The sequence below is a fragment of the Acomys russatus genome, chromosome 3 (genome assembly GCF_903995435.1).
Source record: "Acomys russatus chromosome 3, mAcoRus1.1, whole genome shotgun sequence".
Classification (NCBI taxonomy): Eukaryota; Metazoa; Chordata; class Mammalia; order Rodentia; family Muridae; genus Acomys; species Acomys russatus.
In genome coordinates, this window is record NC_067139.1 from 3,873,481 (window position 1) to 3,887,676 (window position 14,196).

Consider the following 14,196-nt stretch of genomic DNA (forward strand, 5'->3'; position numbering starts at 1 on the left):
TCCATCCATTTGCCAGCAAAACTCAAGATTTCCTTGTTCTTAATAGCTGAATAGTATTCCATTGTATAGATGTACCACAGCTTTTTTAAAATCCATTCTTCAGTTGTTTCCAGATTCTGGCTATTACAAATAAGGCTGCTATGAACATAGTTGCTCAAATGCCTTTGTTGCATGGTGGGGCATCTTTCGGGTATATGCCCAGGAGTAGTATAGCTGGGTCTTGGGGTAGAGCTATTCCCAACTTTCTGGGAAAGCATCATATTCCCTTCCAGAGTGGTTGAACAAGTTTGCACTCCCACCAGCAGTGGAGAAGTGTTCCCCTTTCACCACATCCTCGGCAGCATGTGATATCATTCGAATTATTGATCTTCCCTAACTGGATAGGTGTAAGACGGAATCTCAAAGTCATTTTGATTTGCATTTCCCAGATGAGTAGGGATGTTGAGCATTTCTTTAAGTGTTTCTCAGCCATTCGATATTCCTCTTTTGAGAATTCTCTGTTTAGTTCTGTACCCCATTTTTTAATTGGGTTATTTGGTTTGGTGGTGTTTACTTTCTTGAGTTCTTTATATATTTTGGATATCAGCCCTTTGTCAGATGTAGGGTTGGAAAAGATTTTTTCCCAATTTGTGGGCTATCGCTTTGTTCTGCTAACCGTGTCTTCTGCCTTGCAGAAGCTTCTCGGCCTCTAAGGTCCCATTTATTAGTTGTTGATCTTAGAGTCTGAGCTGTTGGAGTTCTGTTCAGGAAGTTGTCTCCTGTGCCACTTTTCACACTTTTTATTCTAACAGATTTAGTGTGTCTGGTTTTATGTTTGGGTCTTTAATCCACTTGGACTTTAGTTTCATACAGGGTGATAAATATGGATCTATTTGCATTTTTTACATGTAGACATCCAGTTGGACCAGCACCATTTGTTGAAGATGCTTTCTTTTTCCCCTTGGATCATTTTGGCTTCTTTGTCAAAAATCAAATGGCCATATGTGGGTGGATGTATATCTGGGTCCTCAGTTTGATTCCACTGGTCAACTGACCTATTTCTATACCAGTACCATGCTCAATTGTACAGCTTGAGATCAGGGATGGAGATTCCTCTGGTAGATGTTTTATTGTATACTATTGATTTAGCTATCCTGGGTTTTTGTTTTTCCATATGAAGTTGAAGATTGATCTTTCCAGTTCTGTAAAATATTGTATTGGTATTTTGATAGGGATTTCATTAAGTCTGTAGATTGCATTTGGTAGGATGGCATTTTTACTATGCTGATTCTGCCAATCCATGAGCATGAGAGATATTTCCATTTTCTGATATCCTCTTCAATTTCTTTCTGTAGAGACTTGAAGATTTTTTCATAAAGGTCTTTCACTTGCTTGGTTACATTTACACCCAGATATTTTATATTGTTTGAGGCTATTGTGAAGAGAGTAGTTTCTCTACTTTCTCTGCCCTTTTGTCATCTCTATAGAGGAGGGCTATTAATTTTTTTCATTTTAATTTTGTATCCTGCCACATTGCTGAAGCTGTTTATCAGCTGTAGGAGTTCTTTGGTTGACTTTTGGGGATCGCTGATGTATATTATCATATCATCTGCAAATAGTGAAACGTTAACTTCTTTCTTTCCTATATGTATCCCCTTGATCTCCTTTAGCTGTCTTATCGCTCTAGCTAGGACTTCAAGTATTATATTGAAGAACAATAGAGAGAGTGGGCAGCCTTGTCATGTCCCTGAATTCAGTGGGATTGACTTAAGTTTCTCGCCATTTAGCTTGATGTGGGCAATAGGTTTTCTGTATATAGCCTTTACTATATTTATGTATGTACCTTGTATGCCCGACCTCTCTAAGACTTTTAACATGAAAAGGTGTTGGATTTTGTCGAATGCTTTTTCCACATCTAAAGAGATGAGCATGTGATTCTTTTCCTTCACTTTGTTTATATGATTAATTACATTGATAGATTTCCTTATATTGAACCACTTGTGCATGCCTGTATGAAACCTACTTGGTCATGATGGATGAGATTTTTGATGTGATCTTGTATTCTGTTTCCCAGAACTTTATTGAGTATTTTTGCATCTATGTTCATAAGGGAGATTGTTCTAAAATTCTCTTTCTTGGTTGGATCTTTGTGTGGCTTAGGTATTAAGGTGATTGTGGCTTCATAGAATGAGTTTGGTAGTGTTCTTTCTGTTTCTCTTTTGTAGAATAGTTTGAGGAGTACTGGTATTAGCTCTTCTTTGTAGGTTTGGTAGAATTCTGTACTGAATCCATCTGGCCCAGGGCTCTTTTTGGTTGCGAGTCTTTTGATGATTGCTTCTTCTTGCTTAGGGGATATAGGACTGTTTAGTTTGTTTGCCTGATCTTGATTCAATTTTGCAAAGTGGAATTTATCAAGGAAATTGTTCATATTCTTTATATTTTCAAATTTTGTAACATATAGGCTTTTGAAGTAAGACCTAATGATTCTTTGGATTTCCTCACTATCCATTGTTATTTCTCCCTTTTCATTTCTGACCTTGTTAATTTGTGTACTCTCCCTTTGCCTTTTAATAAGTTTGGCTAAGGGTTTGTCTATCTTGTTGATTTTCTCAAAGAATCAGCTCTTGGTTTTGTTGATTCTTTGAATTGTTTTATTTGTTTCTAACTTATTGATTTCAGCCCTGAGTTTGATTATTTCCAGCCATCTATTCCTCTTGGGTATGTCTGCTTATAATTTTCAAGAGTTCTCAGGTGCTCCACTAAGTTGCTTATATGCAATGTCTCCAGTTTATTTATGAAGGGCAGATAGATTCCCAAAATGGTTATACTAGTTTGCATTCCCACCAGCAATGAAGGAGTGTTCCTCTCTCTCCACATCCTGACCAGCATGTGGTGTCACTTGAGTTTTTGATCTTAGCCATTCTGATGGGTGTAAGATGGAATCTCAGAGTTGTTCTGTTTTGCATTTCCCTGATGACTAAGGAGGTTGAGCATTTCTTTAAGTGTTTCTCAGCCATTTGATATTCCTCTGTTGAGAATTCTCTGTTTAGTTCTGAACCCCATTTCTCAATTGGGTTATTTGGTTTGGTGGTGTTTAACTTCTTGAGTTCTTGATAAAGTTTGGATATTAGTCCTTTGTCAGATGCAGGGTTGGTGAAGATCTTTTCCCAGTATGTAGGCTGTCGCTTTGTTCTTTTGACAGTGTCTCCTGCCTTACAGAAGCTTCTCAGCCTCAGGAGGTCCCATTTGTTAATGGCTGACATTAAGGCCTGGGCTGTTGGTGTTCAGTTCAGGAAGTTGTCTCCTGTGCCAATGTGTTCCAAGCTCTTCCCCAATTTTTCTTCTAACTGACTTAGTGTCTCTGGTTTTATGTTGAGGTCTTTAATCCACTTGGATTTGAGTTTTGTGCAAGGTGACAAATATGGGTCCAGTTGCATTTTTTTACACATAGACCTCCAGTTAGACCAGCACCATTTGTTGAAGATGCAATCCTTTTTCCATTGCATAGACTTGGCTTCTTTGTCAAAAATCAAGTGACCATATGTGTGTGGATTCATTTCTGGGTCTTCAATTCGATTCTACTGATCAACCAGCCTATTGCTGTGCCAGTACCATGCTGTTTTAATTACTATTGCTTTATAGTATGGCTTGAGATCAGGTATGGAGATCCTCCGGATGATCTTTTATTGTACAAGATTGTTTTAGCTATTCTGGGTTTTTTGTTTTTCCATATGAAGTTGAGAATTGAACTTTCAATGTCTTTAAAAAATTGTGTAGGTATTTTGATAGGGAATGCATTGAATCTATAAATTGCTTTTGGTAAGATGGCCATTTTTACTATGTTAATTCTTCTGCTCCATGAGCAAGGAAGATCATTTCATCTTCTGATGTCATGTTCAATCTCTTTCTTCAGGGCTTTGATTTTTTTTTTTCAAACAAGCCCTTCACTTGCTTGATTAGAGTAACTCCTAAATATCTTATATTACTTGGGGCTAACATGAAGGGTGTAGTTTTCCTAATTTCTTCTGCTGAATGATTGTCATTTGTATATAGGAAGGCTACTGATTTTTTTTGAGTTAATTTTGTATCCAGCCAATTTGCTGAAGGTGTTTATCAGCTGTAGGAGTTCTCTGGTGGAATTCTGGGGGTCACTTATATACACTTTGACTTCCTCCTTTCCCATTTGGATACCCTTGATCTCCTGTTGTTGTCTTATTGCTCTGGCTAGAACTTCCAGTACTATATTGTAGAGATATGGAGAGAGTGGGCAGCCTTGCCTTGTTCCCAATTATAGAGCAATTTCCTTAAGTATCTCACCTAGATGTCCCTCCACCAAAGAATGGATAAAGAGACTGTGGTTCATTTACACAATGGAATACTATTCAGCTATGAAAATCAATGAAATCTTGAAATTTGCAGGCAAATGGGTAGAACTAGAAACAATCACTCTGAGTGAGGTAACTCAGACCCAGAAAGAAATATATGGCATATTCTCATTCATAAGCAGATGTTAACCACTTAATTCAGGTTAACCACATTACAATATAGAGACTGATGAGCCAACCAAGGTCCATGTAGGACATGGACCTAGAAGCATGACCTGGAGCATCTAGGATGTGCTCAGATGTAGTAAATAGGCAGCACAGTCTTCTTGTGGGTCCCACAATATGGGGAGTAGGGACTACTTCTGACATGGACTCAGCCCTCTAATGTTGTTCAATTCTCTCCTGGCAGGATGGCCTTTCCAGGCCACAGAGGAAGAGGTTACAAGTAGTACAGAGGACACTGAATGAGCTGAATGAGTCAGAAGTTAAGAGAGGAGGGTTCCCCTTTCTAAGGACTAGAGGAGGGAGGGAATGGGGTTGAGGGATGGGATGGGATCGGGAGGTGATGAAGGAGGGGGCTGCAATTGAGATGTAAAGAATTCAAATTGCACAACAAGCAGGTAACTTATATTGCTAATCCCACCACATGGGAATAGCTCTAACCTGCATTTCCAGTTCACACCAGTATTTAAGTTTTATTGCTTCTCAAGATCTGGTGGGGTTTAGTCTTACAATTAGGCTTAGTTGGTTAGGGGTTAAGATGTTTTTAGATCAAGATAAATGTTTTAAGTTGATGGAGATGAGATAGGATATTGATTTTCATTCAGAAATTTAGACCCAATGAGATAGGAAAGATGTGTTCTTCAAGTTTGCCAAATACAAATAGCCAGATCACCATGAATGTAACATTTATATAATTCCTGATTTTATTGTGGTTCTTCCTGCTGCATGTAGTTTATTTTATTCATGTGTAATAATATAAATTTATATGTCAAAAATAAACATAATGAAAAAGGAAACCACTGCCCTGCCCCTAGAAGCACTGTAGATGTGGCTGCCGTGTCACATGTGCATCAGTAGGTGGCAGAGAGGAGAGAAGCTGTGTCTGTGCTCCGTGTTCTGACCTATGAACATCTGAATGATTAGTAGCCTAACATTCCCTCAAGAAAGCAAGCCTGAGAGGACCACCAGTCCGGAGACAGGGGGCTCAGACAAGGAGCTAGCTTGAGACAACTAGTAGTCCAGCACTATGCAAACCCTAATGGCTCCCAGGACCAGGACTAATCCAGAGACTAGAAGAATCCACTCATGGACTGAGCTAGAAGTAAACCTGAGACAAATGACACTTGCATGGGGACACTCAGGCAGGCCAGGGAAGGAACAAGCCTGAGATGAACACCAAACCAGCTCCATGGTGCCTGGACAGGGAGCCAACATAAGACCACCTTCAGTTGGGCATCTTGCAGGCCTTGTGGGGGGCAGACCATGCCCAAGATGACCACAGCCTGACACCATAATGCACGAGTGGAGCTCAGCAGCCCTGAGAACACTCTTGAGATGACCCCAGACACTCAGAGACCCTGGTTACCACTAAGAGGAGCAAGTAAGTGGTGAGGAAATAAAAGAGAATAAGAAATAGAAGGATGTAGGCACAATAAAGAGAGGCAGAACTGGAGATTCCAGGATAGTGAGGAACAGCCTGATGTGAATAGCTGGTGGTACCACCTGGGACAATGGTGGAGTCCTGGACTGTGCTGCCACCCTGGGCCATGTCTTGGTCTATGCTACTGAAGCAGTTACCACCAAAGGCCAGGCAGACCTCCCTGGTCGGGGCTGCCCTCCTAGAACATGTTGGTGTCTGAGGGCTGTGCAGAACTTGCCTCACCTTTCAACTGGTCATCCTGGCAGTTTGCCCTGGGAGCATGAAAACAGGAGAGCTGACCATGCCCTAGCCAGATCCTGTACTTGGGAGAGTGATCCCACACATTCTAGGAGTTGTAGGTGAGCCAGCCCCTGAAGATACAAAGATACAAGCATGGGAGACCTGGCCTTATGACTTGTCTCCTGTGTGGTGGTATGGACAAGAGATACCTTCTTCCTCCTTCACCCCTCACCACCTGCATCAGGCAGACCTAGCCCTGGAGTCATGAGAGCATGAGTTGGCTCTGCCCCTTACCAACTCCAGAACTTGGAAGAGCATGCCCTGCACCTCACCTGGGCAGCACAGTGGAGCATGAGTGTGGGAGAGCTGGCCCTGCCACTTGTCTTCAGTGCAGTGACATGGACGACGTAGAGATGGAACTCTTTCTAGCCCCTTGACATCTGTAACAGGCAGGAAAGCTGGTCCCAAGGTCATCAGAGTGGGAGAACTAGTTCTGACCCTCACTCAGGAAAATATGCCCTGCACCTAGCTAGGGCAGCACAGTAGCTGACCCTGGATTTGGGGTTGCAGATGAGCAGGCTGTGAGGGTGTGAACGTACTAGCTCTGCCTCTTGTCTTCTGGTCAGTGGCATGGATGAGGCAGAGACATGCTCTTCCCCTCCCTCATCCCTTACCATCTATGGCAGGTGGGAAAGTTGGCCATGTCCCTCACTGGCCACAATACTCAGGACAGCAGGTCCTCACCTAGGCATGGGGGTAGAGCTGGTCCTCGTAGTGGGGTTGCTAGTGAGCCATCCCCAAGGTCATAAAAGTGGGAGATATGGCAAACTGCCCAACTCACATACCTCTCAGGCCCAGATCCAGGCCTTTGAATTGGGTCATCCACCCTAACATCTACCCCATTGATGAACTGCTGGAGTGCATGAAGGGGCTGGTCCTACCAAGCCAAAACTATAGGATATCCATGACACAGGGCAACAGGAAATCCAAGAGGAGTCCCAGTGAGGTTCCAGTAGAAGCCAGAGGCTTCATACCAAACCAATGAATCATCACAATGCATATTTGTAAGCAAATAAGTGTGGACAAAAGGGTATACTATGGGACACACTGTTACATACTACAGCTTCCACAATCAGATTTTTCCCTTTGTTAGAGGGGAGGTTGCAAGGCTACCACTTAAACCATTGTTGCAAGAGTAACTGGTGGACCTGGGGAAAACCAGTAATCAATCCCTATGCCAAGCTTCTTGCCTGTCACCTTTCCCTTCATGTTTTAGTGCCACCTAAGTAGAACTCCTTGCTGATGTCCTCACAACCTTTCTATCTCTCACCTTTGAAACTTCCACATTAAGTAGCACAGGGAGAGCCTTGGACAGATGCTTTAGAAATATAAGTAAATAAATTAATGAATAAAAAGATATTTGCAGCTTTGTTCAATGTGTTGAACTTGGCATCACAGACCTCATATTAACAACAAAACCTAAACTCTCCTTAAAGTCTTATCACAAGCTACCTAATAATCTTAAGAAAATTATTTAAACTTTATAATGTCTTATTTGCTCATTCAAAATGGGTGATGAGACAATGATGATTTACTTGAACATAATAAACATAGTTATATGGGTAAAGTAACGGACATAATCCCCCCCTGCCCACCACCCTTTACGTAGTGATCCTAGTCTCTTTCAGATACTTCTAACAGGAAGTTTCTCTGAGCAAGGACTCATCTATCAACACTTTAACAACACCATAAAGTTTCGCTTTAAACAACTCATCATGGTATAATTTCAATTTTTGGTTTAATTATTATCAATATTTCTTCTTTGTACCTTCAAATAAAATAAATAAATGAATGTGATATGCCTTGAATATTAGCTGTTACAATGTAGACACTCTTTCATTAGTCCCTGTGTATCTGCATCACACGACACAGCATCTAAATAGTTTACAGAGATGAAGTTCACAGGATTTCGCAACTTCAAAGAGTTAATGAAATTTCCAACGCATTTGAATAGTGCCTGGAAAAGTTATTTTTAAGTGTGGAATCTAAGTTAAATTTTATCTGCGTAAAATTTTAACTTTTTACCATTTAATAGAAATTCATTGGTTTCGTGAGATATTTTCATTCCTAACTTCTTTGTAAACTTTGAAACATATTTGATGCATCTAGACCTTGGGTGCCTACAAATTTATCTTTCTTTGAATTGTTGATGTTCTTCCTTTATAGAGGTGAGGTATCAAGAACTGATTACTAGGAATTGAATTTGACATAATGTTTTTCCTAAATCATACACATTTAAGGGAATCCTTGTCTCTCTCTAAATAAACTCTGCCCTGACTCTCACGTTTCCTGTCTCAGAAAATGGAACTAATGGCACCTACCTTTAAGGCTAAAGTAAAATTTGAATAATTCTGACCTATGCCTTCATTATTCATATCCTCACTAAGAAGTCCTATTCCACTCATGTGACTTCCAATTCCTTCATGGCTACTGAGACTTTGCTTGTACTCTTCCCCAGGATGGCCGACACTTCCTCTCAACTGAGTGCACAGAACCTTCAGTGTCCTTCTCTCCCTCCCTCTTCACTGTCTTTTCTTGTTCCACACTATCACCAACATTTGATTTCTACATAAAATATTGTTTGTGAACTTAAAACTTTTCAAAAAGGGATGAGAAACAGTTCAGTTAGAACCCATATAAAAAAGCCATCACTATGACATAGGCTTGTAATCCTAGCACTGGGGAGCCAACTGAGAATCCCAGGGCTCAGTCAGCAGCCAGCCTAGCTGATGCTAGCTTAGTTGAGCCCCAAGACCCAATGACAGACCTGGTCTGAAAAAAATAAAACAAGTGACTAGCCCCTAGGAATGACACCTTTCCTTGATCTATACACACTTTCTCACTCACACACTCACACACTCACACACAGAGGGGGTTCTCAAAGCTTCCCATAGGATAGTGTTTGCACATAGTGTATTATATGTAGCATATGTCAAAGTTGCTTGACCAGCGCCCCTCATGTTGGTCCACTTCCTCACTCACCTTTCACTGACCTTAAGGCTTTAATTCTTCTAGAACGGTTTCTCAAGTTTTCCAGAGTCAGAAGAGGTACCCTGCCCCATGAATATATCATGGCACACTTACTGTTAATACATCAGTAGCTAGCTAATTTTCTCCCAGCCAAAAATAAACTCATGCAGACACTGTTTCTTTCTCATTGATTCTATGGTTGCCAAAGATAGGTGCTCAAAAATTGCAAAAATAAAGAATTAATGAATAAATTTTAAAAAGGAATGACAACTGTTAAATTTTTCTCCAAAATCTCAATGAAATTTTCACTACTACTTTCCAAGAAGAGTTAGACTACAATAAAAACAGTAGCTTTAAAAATCTTTCACACACATGCACAGCAGACATACAGGCTATCCTGTGACTAACAAAGTGCACATTTGTAAGTAGTTACTATAAGCTCTGTCCATAATGAGCTCGTATTATTCAGTGACAACAGTCACCTAGTCATCTTAAATTAAGAAATTTTATAGTAAAATATGTCATTTAATGTAAATAACAGCTACCATCACCATTCTCTACACTTTGTGCTAAACATGTGTTGTTTTATTCAAATCCCATAACCAAGCTCTGAAGTAGATCATATGGGAACTTCTCAGAGAAAGAAACCAGGGCTCAGCATGTGAGAAAAAAAACCTGTCTACTGCAGTGAAGCCAGGTAGGCAACCCCTCCCCAATACAGGCCCTTCTGAGTGGCTGCACTTCTACATTTGCTCCATCAAAGAAAGAAATTTAACAGGGGTTATATGGAACCACTACTATCTCTGGTACAGTCTTAGTCTAGTAATCAAGGGCCATGGGTTACAGCTGCTACATAGAAATGCCTCTATGTACTTCTTCATTGATTCTACAGTTGGCAAAGATAGGTGCTTTTTGACCGAACAGTACTATCCCAGAATCAGCTCCACGCCCAAGGTGATAATTTAAAAATGTATTAAGTCCTTTTAATTCAACCAAATAAAATGTGAAATTGTGGTGTAAAATAGGCCTATAAGTAATTCAATAAGCCCCATAATTAGTCATGAAGACAAACAAGAAAAATGAAAATATACATCTTCTTGGATATATTTTTTAATATATTTTAATTTATTCATATTACATTTCAATTGTTATTCCATCCCTTGTATCCTCCCATTCCTCTCCTCCATCCCATTTTCCCCTTACTCTCTTCCCCTATGACTGTGACTGAGGGGGACCTCTTCCTCCTGTATATTCTCATAGGGTATCAAGTCTCTTCTTGGATATATTTAAATAGCATGCATAATACTCACTTAAAAGATCCTATTGGGGCTTTAGGTGAGAGAAGCAAGGGAGAATGGGGAAATAAAAGGATCCAGAGGGTCTTAGAAACCTACAAGAAGAACATTATGATGTGCAGATCTAGGTCCAGGGGTCCTGCTCAAACTATGGCACCAGCCAACGACAGTATAGGCAGTAAACTTCGAACCCCTACCCAGATCTAGCCAATGGACAGGACATTCTCCACAGTTGAGTGGAGAGTGAGGACTGACTTTCACACGAACTCTGGTGCCCCATTTTTGACCATGTCCCCTTGATGGGGAGGCCGGGTAGCACTCAGAGGAAGGATAGCAGGTTACCAAGAAGAGACTTGATACCCTATGGACATATACAGGGGAAGGAGGTCCCCCTCAGTCACAGTCATATGGGAGGGGAGTAGGGGGAAAGTGGGAGGGAGTGAGGAATGGGAGGATACAAGGGATGGGCTAACAGTTGGGATGTAATATGAATAAATTAATAAAAAACTTTTTAAAAAGATCTAAACACAAAATTCATTGTTGGAAAAATTAAATTGCAAATGGTTTCTTTGGCTTACAGTTCTTTGCTTGATGAAAATTCTTTCATTTTCTCTAAACATCTTAATTTTGTCATAGGATCTACAGTAAAGAACACTGTAGGAAAAGTCTATAATGGTTTATTGGTTACACTTTCTTCATATCAGAATATCAAAAATAGCACAATTCATATTACAGGTTTTACCTGGCCAAAATGATTAACAACTATTGACAATTTTTCACACTTCTCAAGGGAAAAAATATCCATGGAGTGAGAAAGAAAAGGAGAGCTGTGACTGAGAGCAATCACAGTACATTGTGATTGTACTGTGTACATGTACTTATGTACACAATCATAAAAATTAAATAGGAAAATAACTTCTTACTCTTTTTAAACAAAGTATAAAGAACTCCCTTTGGCTGTGTTATATTGAAGCTCTAATATTGCATACACCAGATAACATGCTATCATGTACTTCCCTCACACCAATGATCATCCTAGGTTTATCAAGAGCCAGAAATTGTCCTTTATTTGCTTACTCAAAAGAGATGTGTTGAGCATCCATGCACAAGGGACTCAACAAGTAACAGGAATCTTAAGGCTTCCTACTCTTTCATATGCCAAGTCTCAAAGCAAGACCTAGTTATTGTAATTTTTAGGTTTCAAAGTGCTGTCCAAATCAATCCTGTTATTATTTTTGTCCGACCCACAAGCTCAGAATAAACTTAGCATCTCTATATGGCTAAAAATAATCTAAAGTAAAATATTACATGAAAAATGTATTACATGGCACATGAAAATGACATGAAAATTGACTCCAAGGGCTATATATAAAATTTCATTCAAACTCAGCCAAGCTCATCTGTTTACACCAACAGCTGCTTTTGTACCATGACAGCAGAGGCAAGCAGTTATGACAGAGACCGTGTGGCACCTCCATGTATCCTGCTCTGCACACCTGCCAATGCAGCATTTATAATCCATCAGCATTTCCACTATCACAGAAATTGCTATGCCACATTTTTATATTATTACATAGTGAAATGCTCTGCTTTTAGCATACATTGGAAGGTGCATTGCTTTGTTATTAAATTGGAAGATGAATCATTTATTTATTATGTGATGACACTAGAACTGTAGTAAAGGGGATGATAAGTGGTATGCTAATTAAATCACACTATTTCTAACTCACAGGTAAGGAGTATCACAAAAATTTTTAAATCTAAAATAGTATAACCACAGCAAAGAAAATCATAATTTATTTAAATGTTAACAAACACACAGCCAAACTAAATTTCTATGTGGATCATTTTATCTATGTATCTAAGACAATAAAGCCATTTAGGAATGACGAGTTACCAAAATCAGGTAGTACTCTAGCACCTGAAAAAAATGTGGCAAGAGAAACATGTTTAACATCCTGGTAAGAGCAATTGTTCAGAGTTACAGACATTAACTCAATAACCAAGCAGGCTTAAGCTAGGACTAGGGATGTAGATCACAGGTACACTCTTAGCCTAGCATTTCCCATGCCATGGATTCAGTTCTCAGCACTTGGAAAGGGAGTGAAAGTGGGAAAGGACCAGAAAGAGAGCAGAGGGCCTAACATAGTCCAGACTGGCCTCAAACACCCCTTCCTGGTCTCTCTGCCTCCACTTGTCATACTATGTTGTTACAGATAGTCATGCACCATCGTGCTTGGCTATATAATTGCTCTCTACATACAAAAATCAGTGCCAGTTTGGAAGTGACAGAATTAGTCTTTACAAGACAACCTAAAGAATAATTTTTTTAAAAAAATAATAAGGCAGGCTTTCAGAACTGATCAAAGTTATGTGAGGCAAGGCATGGTCAAGAAAGGCGGAGTTAAACAAGGATAGCACAGGAAAGTCTCGGGCACATAGTTGCACCATCTTTCAGGATCTTAATGCCCACTGATTTATAGGAACTTAGAGAAAGCAGGTATTTCAGATCTTATATATTCTATTCTTAGCTTTACCTATTTTATATTAAAATTTTTGTTTTCTGATTATAAAATAGAGGCGGGTGTACTTAATTGTGAATATTGAAACTGTATAAAAATTATAAATAAATTATTTGTACCACAAACTTGAAAATAAGAATCTTTTTAAGGAGCTGTGTTGGTGTTAGTTTTTAAACTCTCTCTTATTTGGGGTATTTAAGTTTCTACCTCCTTTCCACCAACCCCTTAGCGTTGGGTAAGAAAAAGAAGGTTATGAGGAGAAAGAGCACAGACCCCTTTACTTCTTCTGGCTATTTAGGGTCAATGGGTTCTTTTAGGGCAACACCAATCTCTGTCAAAAACAAATGCAACAAGCAGTCTCCTCCGAGCTGTTCCATTGGAACAGTTCTATCCATCTGTCACACTATCTGTCTCTGCTCTCTCCAAACTGCTACACACCAGAGGCCACAAGCTACTTGTTGCATGCTGCACTTCCTCTCTCTAGGCTCTCATTTTCCTCTTCCTCAGAGTCCTAGGCCACACCCCTCTCCGTGATGCATGAGGCAGGCTTTTACCAGCTGGCAAAGACCATGTCCCACAGGAAGTCATTATCAGATGTGGACATACTAAATCCCAAACTAAAACCCCACACTTGGAATTAAAACAAAAACATAAATAGCCTAACTGAGTTTACAAACAAATCAAAACTTCCATTACAGAGCGGTGTAGATAGTCCAGTGAGGAAAGCATTTGCAGAGGAAGCATAAAGATCAGAGTTTGGCTCCCCCATAGCCAAGGAAAAGCCAGGGATAGTGAGCATAACAGCCTGCCTCTAATCCCAGCACTAAGGCAGGCTCCAAATTATTCAAATTATTAGAATTTAGAAAACAAGTTTGAACTGTTTTGAAGTTACTTAAAACATTTTAAATCTTGTAACTGTATTTTTAATACCAAACAATGAAAATATTCTTTTTAAGAAGATAACTTTAGTATTTATATATTAGTTTGAAATGAATAACAAAGCTGTCTAATAAACCTCTCCATATTCAAGAGGTCTCTCTTGTTCAAATCTGATCTTTACCAACTTTGATGATATTCTCAGCTTTTCTTCTCCTGTGGAAACAAAGACAAAACCTCTTCCACAACATAACACATGTCCCAGTTTCCATTCTGAAGTTAAAACA

The 14,196-nt window shown here is 39.6% G+C and overlaps 1 protein-coding gene and 1 non-coding gene across 5 annotated transcripts in view; one reads left to right on the plus strand and one right to left on the minus strand.

The window, feature by feature from the left end:
• Positions 1–14,196, minus strand: part of Sugct (succinyl-CoA:glutarate-CoA transferase) — a 713,158-nt gene that overhangs the window by 505,309 nt on the left and 193,653 nt on the right. The window lies entirely within an intron of this gene.
• LOC127187275 (small nucleolar RNA SNORA17) lies at positions 5,331–5,462 on the plus strand. Its single transcript, XR_007830435.1, has one exon. It is a non-coding gene; the product is annotated as a small nucleolar RNA SNORA17 (small nucleolar RNA).